General features: G+C 44.2%; 1 pseudogene; it reads right to left on the bottom strand.

Moving 5' to 3' along the window:
• Positions 1-1,060: 1,060 nt before the first annotated feature.
• Positions 1,061-2,964, bottom strand: LOC133759055 (rab GDP dissociation inhibitor beta-like; annotated as a pseudogene).
• Positions 2,965-9,874: the final 6,910 nt, after the last annotated feature.

Genomic DNA, 9,874 nt, shown 5'->3' with positions numbered 1-9,874 from the left:
TGGAAGATCTTTCTCCATTTCTGTCACTCTGCCTTTCAAATAAATAAATAAATCTTTAAACAAATATAATATTGATACTATAGCTCCTCCTACCGCTCTTCTTCACTTGAGAAATTCCAGACTGTGCTTAAGACAACAGGAACAAGACACCCTGCAGAGGGGGTTGAAGGCTCTACTGCTGCCCATGTATGGTGAGAGCTCCAAGAGCTGCTGCTTAAGTTAAAAGGCACTAAGCACTTCATGGTCTGCTCCAGCTCACTGAAAATACTCTTCAGATGCTTTTAGTTTGTTGTTTGTTTGTTTGTTTCCAGAATTTGGCTTTATTTTGCAGTACAGAAACCACTTGCAAGCCACTTTGAGACAAAGTGAGGCACTGTCAAATCAATACTGCAGTGCATCTTAGTCCATTGAAGAAGCCACACCTGGGATAGAAAGGCTGAGTCTACATTTTACCTGCTTCATGACAGAGTCCTTTCCCGTTTCCTCCCACTCATTCCATTAGGTTAAAACACTACATACCAGCTTCCTCCAAATGACTCCCTGAGTCTGGAGTTTCATTAGACTTTTATGCCCACATAAGTCAGACCTGGGGATATACTATTTGGGCTCTGCATTAATAGCTGACATAATGCAAAAAATATAAAGTTATCGGAAAAACTTGGGGATGCTGTTCCAAATTATGGACTATTCAGTATAGAATCTGCTTAATGGCATGAGGCAAGATGTTACACAAATTGTGGGGATCCAGCTGGTGAGCAGCAAAAGCATATAATCGCAAAGGCTATGCTGATTAAGGCACAAATGCTGTATCAAGTATCAGAATGTTTGTTTAAAACTGATCCTTCACTGGGGGGAGGAGGCAGTTTGGTTACAATGAACAGAATGTGGAACCTGACAGTCCTGAAGAGCCACTCTGAAACAATATGATACCAGAAAAATGAAGCAGGACTAGGCAACTGTACAGTGCTCTTCAACCCCTCCCTTCTGATTACAAAAGCAGGACTTACAAGACTGATTCCACACAATGAGCATCATTTGCCCAGTTTTAAATCTGTCCTAATTAGATGACATGCACTGTTAGTCTTCCCCCCCGCCCCATGTCACTTTTCTTGTGTTCCATTTTCTCAAAGTCAGATTCTGATGCTGTCATCCTCATTGTCATCACAAGTTCTCTCTAAGGTGGTTGAAGCATCATATGTGCAGGAAATAAAGATCTGGCATTCTTTACCCAAATCTTTTGGCATGAGGAAGTCACCGATGTGAACACATTTCGGTTCAGCTGGTTCCGAGAACTACAACACTGGTCTGATTTCTTAAGCTCCTTGGTTTCTACAGTTGTATTGACTATGGCAAAGAACTTCCCTTGTGTTGCCACACTGTGTGCAGAGGAGATCACGAAACATAGGTATCTTTCCGTTGACTTGGTTTTGTGGACTAACCATCGTGGGTGTTCTGGATGGGGTGGCTAAGGATGCACATGACCTGGATCACCTGGCCCACTTTCTCCACCCGTTCCTTTACACAACTTCAGTGACAGATGAGCCGTGACAGTGCGCGACCTCTCCTTCAGGTTTTACACCACTCCTCCATCCTGCACAATTTCTTCAATAGACTTATTCAGCATACAGGTCCTTCCGCAAAGAGCACTGAGCCCTGCAAATATTTTTGTTTTGAAGATTTATTTATTTATTTGAAAGTCAGAGTTACATAGAGAGAGGAGAGGCAGAGAGAGAAAGAGAGGTCTTCCATCCAATGGTTCACTCCCCAATTGGCAGCAACGGCCAGAGCTGTGCCGATCCAAAGCCAGGAGCTTCTTCCAGGTCTCTCACATGGGTGCAGGGGCCCAAGGACTTGGGCCATCTTCTACTTCTTTCCCAGGCCATAGCAGAGAGCTGGATCGGAAGTGGAACAGCTTGGTCTCAAACTGGCACCCGTATAGGATGCTGGTGCTTCAGGCCAGGACATTAACCCGCTGTGCCACAGCGCTGGCCTTAAGTCCTGCAAATCTTTGTGGCAGTTCTCCAAGGCTACAGGGTGGATAGAAATATGGGCTTTTGCCATATCATGCCAAACTCATTGTAAGGTTTAATCCTATTGATGTATTCACAACATGATTGATCTAAGAAGTCATCAGTTCTGTAGTGTACAAGACCATGACCTGAAAAAGCTATAACATCTTGACCCAAATGAAATTTCTTTTTTTTTTTTTTAGAATTATCTATTTATGTGAAAACTTTGAGAGAGAGGAAAAAAAAATCTTCCATCCACTAGTTCACTCCCCAATGGCTGAAATGGCCAAGGCTGGGGCAGGCCGAAGCCGGGAGCTAGGAACTCCCTCCAAGTCTCCCATATGGATGATAGGGCCCCAAGTACTTGGGCCATCTCCCGCTGCCTCCTGAGGTGAGTTAGCAGAGTTTGGATCTGAAGCAGAGTAGCCAGAACTCCAACTGGGGCTCATATGGGAAGCAGGCATTGCAGGTGGAGGCTCAACCTACTGTGCCCCTGTACTGGCCCCCTGAATCAAATTTCTTATACACATCTCACATTGCAGTCTTCTTAGGATCAAAACCTTCAAACCTTCTAAGCTCTCCTTCATTGAAGTTGGCAACATACACTAGGAATGTTCTGAAGCAACGTTTTCCAGTCCCGTGAAGTTTCTGCTCCAGTGGAAGGAAATGTGTAGATTTTTCCTCTCTTACAGACACAGCTTCCTTCAGTCACTCTGAAATCCAGATAATGAGTAACCTCTGTATAAAACAGCTTCTTAACCAGTGGACCATTACCCATAAGGGAATTGGGAATTCAGTCAACATTCCAGTCTCTTCTCCCCATGGACGACAGTGGTGATCCTGGTGTTTTAAATCTGTAGTGTAAATCTCACAGTGGTGTTACAGATGCATGTTCTCCTCCGTAGAACAGGTTTCCATCCACATGAAGAACGAGCTTTCCATTCACTGCCATCATACCTGACAGGATATACACATGCCCGGCACGATCATGTCCTAGTCCTCCTTCCTGGCAGGGCAAAGCAAGGCAGAGGAGCAAGCAAGGAGAAAGCTAAGGGACAGCGTGGCCTCCCTAAGGAGGCAGGAGGAGCTCAGGCCACTGTCAGGCGGAGGAAGAGGGGAGGCGGTAGATGAGACATGGAGCTGATGAGGTGAGGCTAGCAGGCACCTCCAACAGGAAGACAGGACCGGGGAGGGAGTGGGAGGGTGGAGAGGGCGGCATGCAAGATGTTTTCAGTGTGTGCAGGATATTGGTGAAGAGTATAAACTATTTGCAGATATTGACATATTTTATTTATTTCCAACTGTTTTGTTATTTATCATACCCTTTTCTCTATGATTTTCACCTTTCCTGCTCTGTTGAATCTGTTATTCATTTTATGTTATTTGGGGAGGAGGGAGAGAAGGAGAAGGGGAGAGGGGGAAAAGCGGAGAGGAGGAGAGGGGGAGAGGGAGAAGGAGAGGGAGAGGAGGAGAGAGGGTGAGGAAGAGAACCAGAGAGGCTGACTCTCCCATCCATTGGTTCACTCCCTAAATGCCCACAGTGGCTGGGGCTGGTGCCAGGAAAGCAATCCTGGTCTGCACGTGGCAGGAACCCAGTTACTTGAGGCAACAGCCAGGAACCAACGCTTGGAACCGGAATCAAGTAATCTGGTGTGGGACACGGGCACCATAAAAAAACTTGTCTGAGGGATTGGTGCTGTGGCATAGTGGGTTAAGCCTCTGCCTGCAGCACCGGCATCTCAGTTGGGCACCAGTTCAGGTCCCAGCTGCTCCACTTCCAATCCAGATCCCTGTTAATGAAAGCAGTGAAGGATGGCCCAGTACTTGGGTCCCTGCACCCATGTGGGAGACCTGGAGGAAGCTCCTGGCTCCTGACTTTGGTCTGGCACAGCCCCGGCCACTGTGGCCATCTGGGGTGTGAACTAGAGGATGGAAGATTTCTGTCTTCCTCTCTTCTCTCTCTGTAACTTTGCCTTTCAAATAAATAAATATTTTTATTAAACTTTTATTTAATGAATATAAATTTCCAAAGCACAGCCCATGGGTTACAATGGCTTCCCCCTCCCATAACTTCCCTCCCACCCACAACCCTCCCCCCACCCCCGCTCCCTCTCCCCTTCCAATCACATCATGATTCATTTTCAATTCTCTTTATATACAGAAGATCAGTTTAGTATATATTAGGTAACGATTTCAACAATTTGCCCCCATATAGCAACACAAAGTGAAAAAAAATACTGTTGGAGTACTAGTTATAGCATTAAATAAGAGTGTACAGCACATTAAAGAGATCCTACATAATATTTTTTTAAAAAATTAATTAATTTTCTATGCCATTTCCAATTTAACACCAGGTTTTTTTTTTTCATTTCCAATTATCTTTATATACAGAAGATCGATTCAGCACATAATTAGTAAAGATCTCATCAGTTTGCGCCCACACAGAAACACAAAGTGCAAAAATACTGTTTCAGTACTAGTCATAGCATCACTGCACATTAGACAACACATTAAGGACAGATCCCACATGGGATGTAAGTACACAGTGACTCCTGTTGCTGACTTAACAATTTGACACTCCTTTTTTTTTTTTTTTTTTTTATTTTTGACAGGCAGAGTGGATAGTGAGAGAGAGAGACAGAGAGAAAGGTCTTCCTTTGCCGTTGGTTCACCCTCCAATGGCCGCTGCGGCCAGCGCACCGCACTGATCCGAAGGCAGGAGCCAGGCGCTTATCCTGGTCTCCCATGGGGTGCAGGGCCCAAGCACTTGGGCCATCCTCCACTTCCCTCCTGGGCCATAGCAGAGAGCTGGCCTGGAAGAGGGGCAACCAGGACAGAATCCGGCGCCCCGACCGGGACTAGAACCCAGTGTGCTGGCACTGCAAGGCGGAGGATTAGCCTTTTGAGCCACGGCACTGGCCAATAAATCTTTTTTTTAAGATTTTTATTTATTTATTTGAGAGGCAGAGTTACAGCCAGTGAGAGGGAGAGACAGAGAGAAAGGTCCTCCCTCCGCTGGTTCACTCCCCAAGTGGCCACAATGGCCGGCGCACAGCGCTGATCCGAAGCCAGGAGCCAAGAGCCTCCTCCCAGTCTCCCATGCAGGTGCAGGGCCCAAGGACTTGGGCCATCCTCCACTGCCCTCCCAGGCCACAGCAGAGAGCCAGACCGGAAGAGGAACAGCCAGGACTAGAACTGGTGCCCACATGGGATGTCGGCCTGGAGGCAGAGGATCAACCTACTGCGCCACAGCGCCGGCCCCAAACAAATAAATCTTTTAAAAATTATTAATTGTTTTAAATGCGGCTGAATGCCCACTTCTCTGTTGGGTTTATTGAGTTTTCTTTATTCTCCTTTTCAGATTTGAAAGCTTCACATTCTATTTCTATGCTTTTTCTACTCTTAATTTTTTTTTACAACTTGTAAAACTTACTTTACCTCTTTGCTTTTCCAGAACATAGGGACTCCTAAACGAAGATCTCCCTTTTCTATATTTTCTGTTCTTTCATTATATTTTTTTGTATTTGATTTTTAGAAATTACCATATACTATATTGTTCACAATGATGGATTATATAGTGTATGAAGAACTAGAAGAAGAAAAAAAACTCAAGTCAGGAGCTGTAGGCTCCAAACAAAACAAACAACATAAATGATATAAAATGAAGTTTTATGGAGAAAAAAATGTTAATTTACCACTTGTATAAATAAAAGATAAAAATGGTATTTTTAAATGATTTTTTTTTTTGGACAGGCAGAGTGGACAGTGAGAAAGAGAGAGACAGAGAGAAAGGTCTTCCTTTGCCGTTGGTTCACACTCCAATGGCCGCCGCGGCCAGCGCACCACGCGGATCCGAAGGCAGGAGCCAGGCGCTTATCCTGGTCTCCCATGGGGTGCAGGGCCCAAGCACTTTGGCCATCCTCCGCTGCCTTCCCGGGCCATAGCAGAGAGCTGGCCTGGAAGAGGGGCAACCAGGACAGAATCCAGCGCCCCAACTGGGACTAGAACCCAGGGTGCCGGCGCCGCAGGTGGAGGATTAGCCTAGTGAGCCGCGGCGCCAGCCAAAATGATTTCTTATAAATTAAAAAAAATCTTAGGGCTGGGGGTGTGGTACAGCAGGTTAGGACACTGCCTGAGACAGTGGCCTCCCATATGAGCACTGGTTCAAGTCCTGGCTACTCTACTTCCAATTTAGCTCCCTGCTAATGTTCCTGGGAAACCAGCAGCAGATGGCCCAAGTACTTGAGCCCCTGCCACCTCTATGGGAGACCTGGAGTTCTTGGCTCCTGGCTCCTGGCTCCAGCCTAGCCCAGTCCCAGTTGTTGCAGCCATGTGAGGAGTGAACCAGCAGATGGAAGATCTCTCTGTGTCTCCCCTCTCTCTTTGTAACTGTAACTCTGCCTTTCAAATAAATAAATCTTTACAAAAAGACAATCTTGTGATATGGTTTCTACCAAGACCCTGTATGGCTGTTTCAGCTACAGAGTACAAGGATGCTAGGGGGTTCTGGGAATGCAAGATGTTTGGATAGAACTAAACACAGACTTTTGGTTTTCCTCTAGTACATCCTAAGAAGTGAATGAGGCCGGGGCCAGAGCTGTGGAGCGGCAGGTTAAAGCCACCTCCTGCAGCGCTAGCATCCCATATGGATGCTGGTTCAAATCCCAGTTGCACCACTTGTGATCCAGCTCTCTGCTATGGCCTGGGAAAGCAGTAGAAGATGGCCCAACTCCTTGGGCCCCTGCACTTACATGGGAGACCCAGAAGAAGAAATGACCCTGGCTTTGGGTCAGCTCAGCTCTGGCCATTGTGGGCATTTGAGGAGTGAACCAGTGGAATGGAGGACCTCTCTCTCTGGCTCCACCTCTCTCTCTAACTTTGTCTTTCAAATAAATAAAATAAATCTTAAAAAAAAGTGAATGAGGCCAGCGATAGAAACTCCCTGGGTGGTGGTTTGTATTAGTCCAGCACTGGAAACATATTTAACTTATTCTACAGTAGTCTTTCTTCCAACTAAGAAAGTAAGCAGGCAAATTTATGGAACCCAGATTAGGTGTGCCCTGATATATTACAATTAAAATTTCTTGACTCCATCTTATTCCTAGTGAAGTAAAGCAAACCGCTGTACACTTCTTGCCACTCTGACCTACAAAGTTGCACTTTCAAGGGTATTTCATACCACACTGCAAAATGGACCCTGGGCCTTTTTCTGTGGTCTCTGTAGTTTGGGCAGGGGAAGGAAAGTTAGGGTGGGAATGCTAAGCACTAAGTTGGATGTTTAGGAAATGAGAGAAAGATGCTGAGCTAAAAAAAGGCAAGTTCTGCAACTATAAACACCTAGATTTTCCTGTGTGGCTGGCAAACTGATTCTGAAGACAATTCCCCCCCCAAAAAAGAGGGTTCCAGAAACTTTTGGAATAACTACATAAGTGAAATTAGCATATAGCCTCCTAAAATAACTTGGAATGGCAGTATTTAATTTAGATCTCTAAGTTCTAGTGTGCTTCTTCAAAGAAGCACATATCATTCATTTGTAGTCACTATTCAACATTACTTTCTGAAAGAGAAAGCAAGCAACATAGTTCTAATTGACCTTAAACCTAAAGGTCTTGATTTCTGAATTCAGCTTTTACCTGAGTTTTATCACTGCTCAATAAAAGACATTAAAGTTTTTTTTTTACATTAAATCCACTGAAGGGAATATGTAAAACCCACAAAATGTCAAATTCCAAAGTAAAGCTAAGCGGAAAAACTTGCTTATTTGAAGCAACTTGATTTATGATGGCTATGCTGACCATATGGAAAATTCCAAGTATCCCATCAAAGCTAATCTATCAGTTTCTCAAAAATAATAATGGGTGTGTGTGTGTGTGTGCGGTGCTGTGGCATAGCAGGTAAAACTGTTGCCTGAAGTTCTGGCATCCCATATGGGCACCAGTTCAGGTCCAGCTGCTCCACTTCCGATCCACTCTCTGCTATGGCCTGGGAGAGCAGTAGAAGATGGCCCAAATCCTTGGGCCCTGCAAACATGTGGGAGACCCAGAAGAAGGTCCTGGTTCCTGGCTTCGGATTGACACAGCTTTAGCCATTGTAGCCATCTAGGAGTGAACCAGTGGATGGAAGACCTCTCTTTCTCTCTCTATCTCTGCCTCTTTGTAACTCTACCTTTCAAATAAATAAATAAATCTTTTAAAAAAAATAACAACTGGGCTGGAGTTGTGGCACAGTGGCTAAAGTCATTGCCTGTGATGCTGGCATCCCATATGGGTGCCAGTTCGTGTCCTGGCTACTCCACTTCCGATCTAGCTCCTTACTAATGGCCTGGGAAAGCAACGGAAGATGGCCCAAGTGCTTGGGTCCCTGACACCCATGTGGAGACCTCAAAGAAGCTCCTTGCTCCCAGCCGTTGTGGCCATTTGGAGAGTGAACCAGAGGATGGAAGATCTCTCTGTCTCTTCCTCTCTCTTTCTCTGTAACTCTGCCTTTCAAATAAATAAAAATAAAATATTGAAGGTGCTAGCACTGTGGCAGAGTCGATAAAGCTGCTGCCATCCCATATAGGTACTGGTTTGAGTCCTGGCTGGTCCACTTCTGATCCAAATCCCTGCTAATGTGCCTGGGAAAGCAGTGGAAGATAGACCAAGTCTTTGGGCCCCTGTACCCACGTGGGAGACCTGGAAGAAACTCCAGGCTCCTCACTTTGGATTAGCTCAGCTCAGGCTGTTGCAGATATTTGGGGAGTGAATCAGTGGATGGAAGACTCTCTCTCTCTCTCTCTCTCTCTCTCTCTCTGTGCCTTTGCCTCTCTGCAACTCTGCCTTTCAAATAAATAAATAAACAAATCTTTTAAAAATTCTTTAAAAACAGTAACAACAACAAATTGTGGTGGGCATTATGACACTGCAGGTTAAACCACCACTTGGAATGCCCACATCCCATATCAGAGCCATCCCGGGTAGTCCATGCTTCCCATCCAGCTTCCTGCTAATGTGCTGGGAGGTTGCAGATGATGACCCAATTACTTACATTCCTGCCACCCATGTAGGAGACCCAGGTGGCATTTCTGCCTTCTGGTTTAGCCTGGCCCAACCCTGGCTATTACAGACATTTGGGAAGTGAACCAAAGGATAAAAGATCTCTGTGTGTCTCTCCCTCTGTCACTTTCAAATAAATAAATCCTTAAAAAATAAAATAATACAACAACCAAATCCCAAAAGACGCAAAGTATCATGACACCCTACTTTATTACAGTCAAATACATATAATAACTTAAGTACTACTTGAGACATGCTTATATCTTTTATATATAAGCCAATTAAAAAGAACATGAATACTTCAATTACAAATATTTTAAATACTTAAAAACTTCAATATTTCATTTCCTCAACTGAATACTTACTGTAATACAGAATGCAATTGCCTTCCTTCTCCTCAATTGGCTACTTTGTTAAACTTTGCTTTAGTGCTTTTACACATAGGAAATCAGATTTGTAAGTTTTACAAGTCTCCACTTCTATAATTAAAGGGGAGACTGAGATTCAGTAACACTGCCATGCCCATTAAAAGTGCCAGTAAATGAATGAAAATATTACTGAAATTCACACTATATATTAAGTCACATTTTCTCACTTTATTAATTATGCATATACTGCTATTAGAAGAAAAATGGTGATATTTATTGCAGGAACTCTTGATATAACTTAATATAATATGTAGGCATATATTTTATACTAACATTTGCATTATATTATTTGATATAAAAATTAAAAATCAGGAAGGACAGATGTAGTCTTCACTGACTCCTTGACTATTTAATTTATGCTTACTGTCCAAGCTCTACGTTTTATTGTTTATTGTTCAATGTT

Source organism: Lepus europaeus, chromosome 5, assembly GCF_033115175.1.
Source record: "Lepus europaeus isolate LE1 chromosome 5, mLepTim1.pri, whole genome shotgun sequence".
NCBI lineage: Eukaryota > Metazoa > Chordata > Mammalia > Lagomorpha > Leporidae > Lepus > Lepus europaeus.
This window is presented reverse-complemented; position numbering and strand designations above follow the sequence as displayed.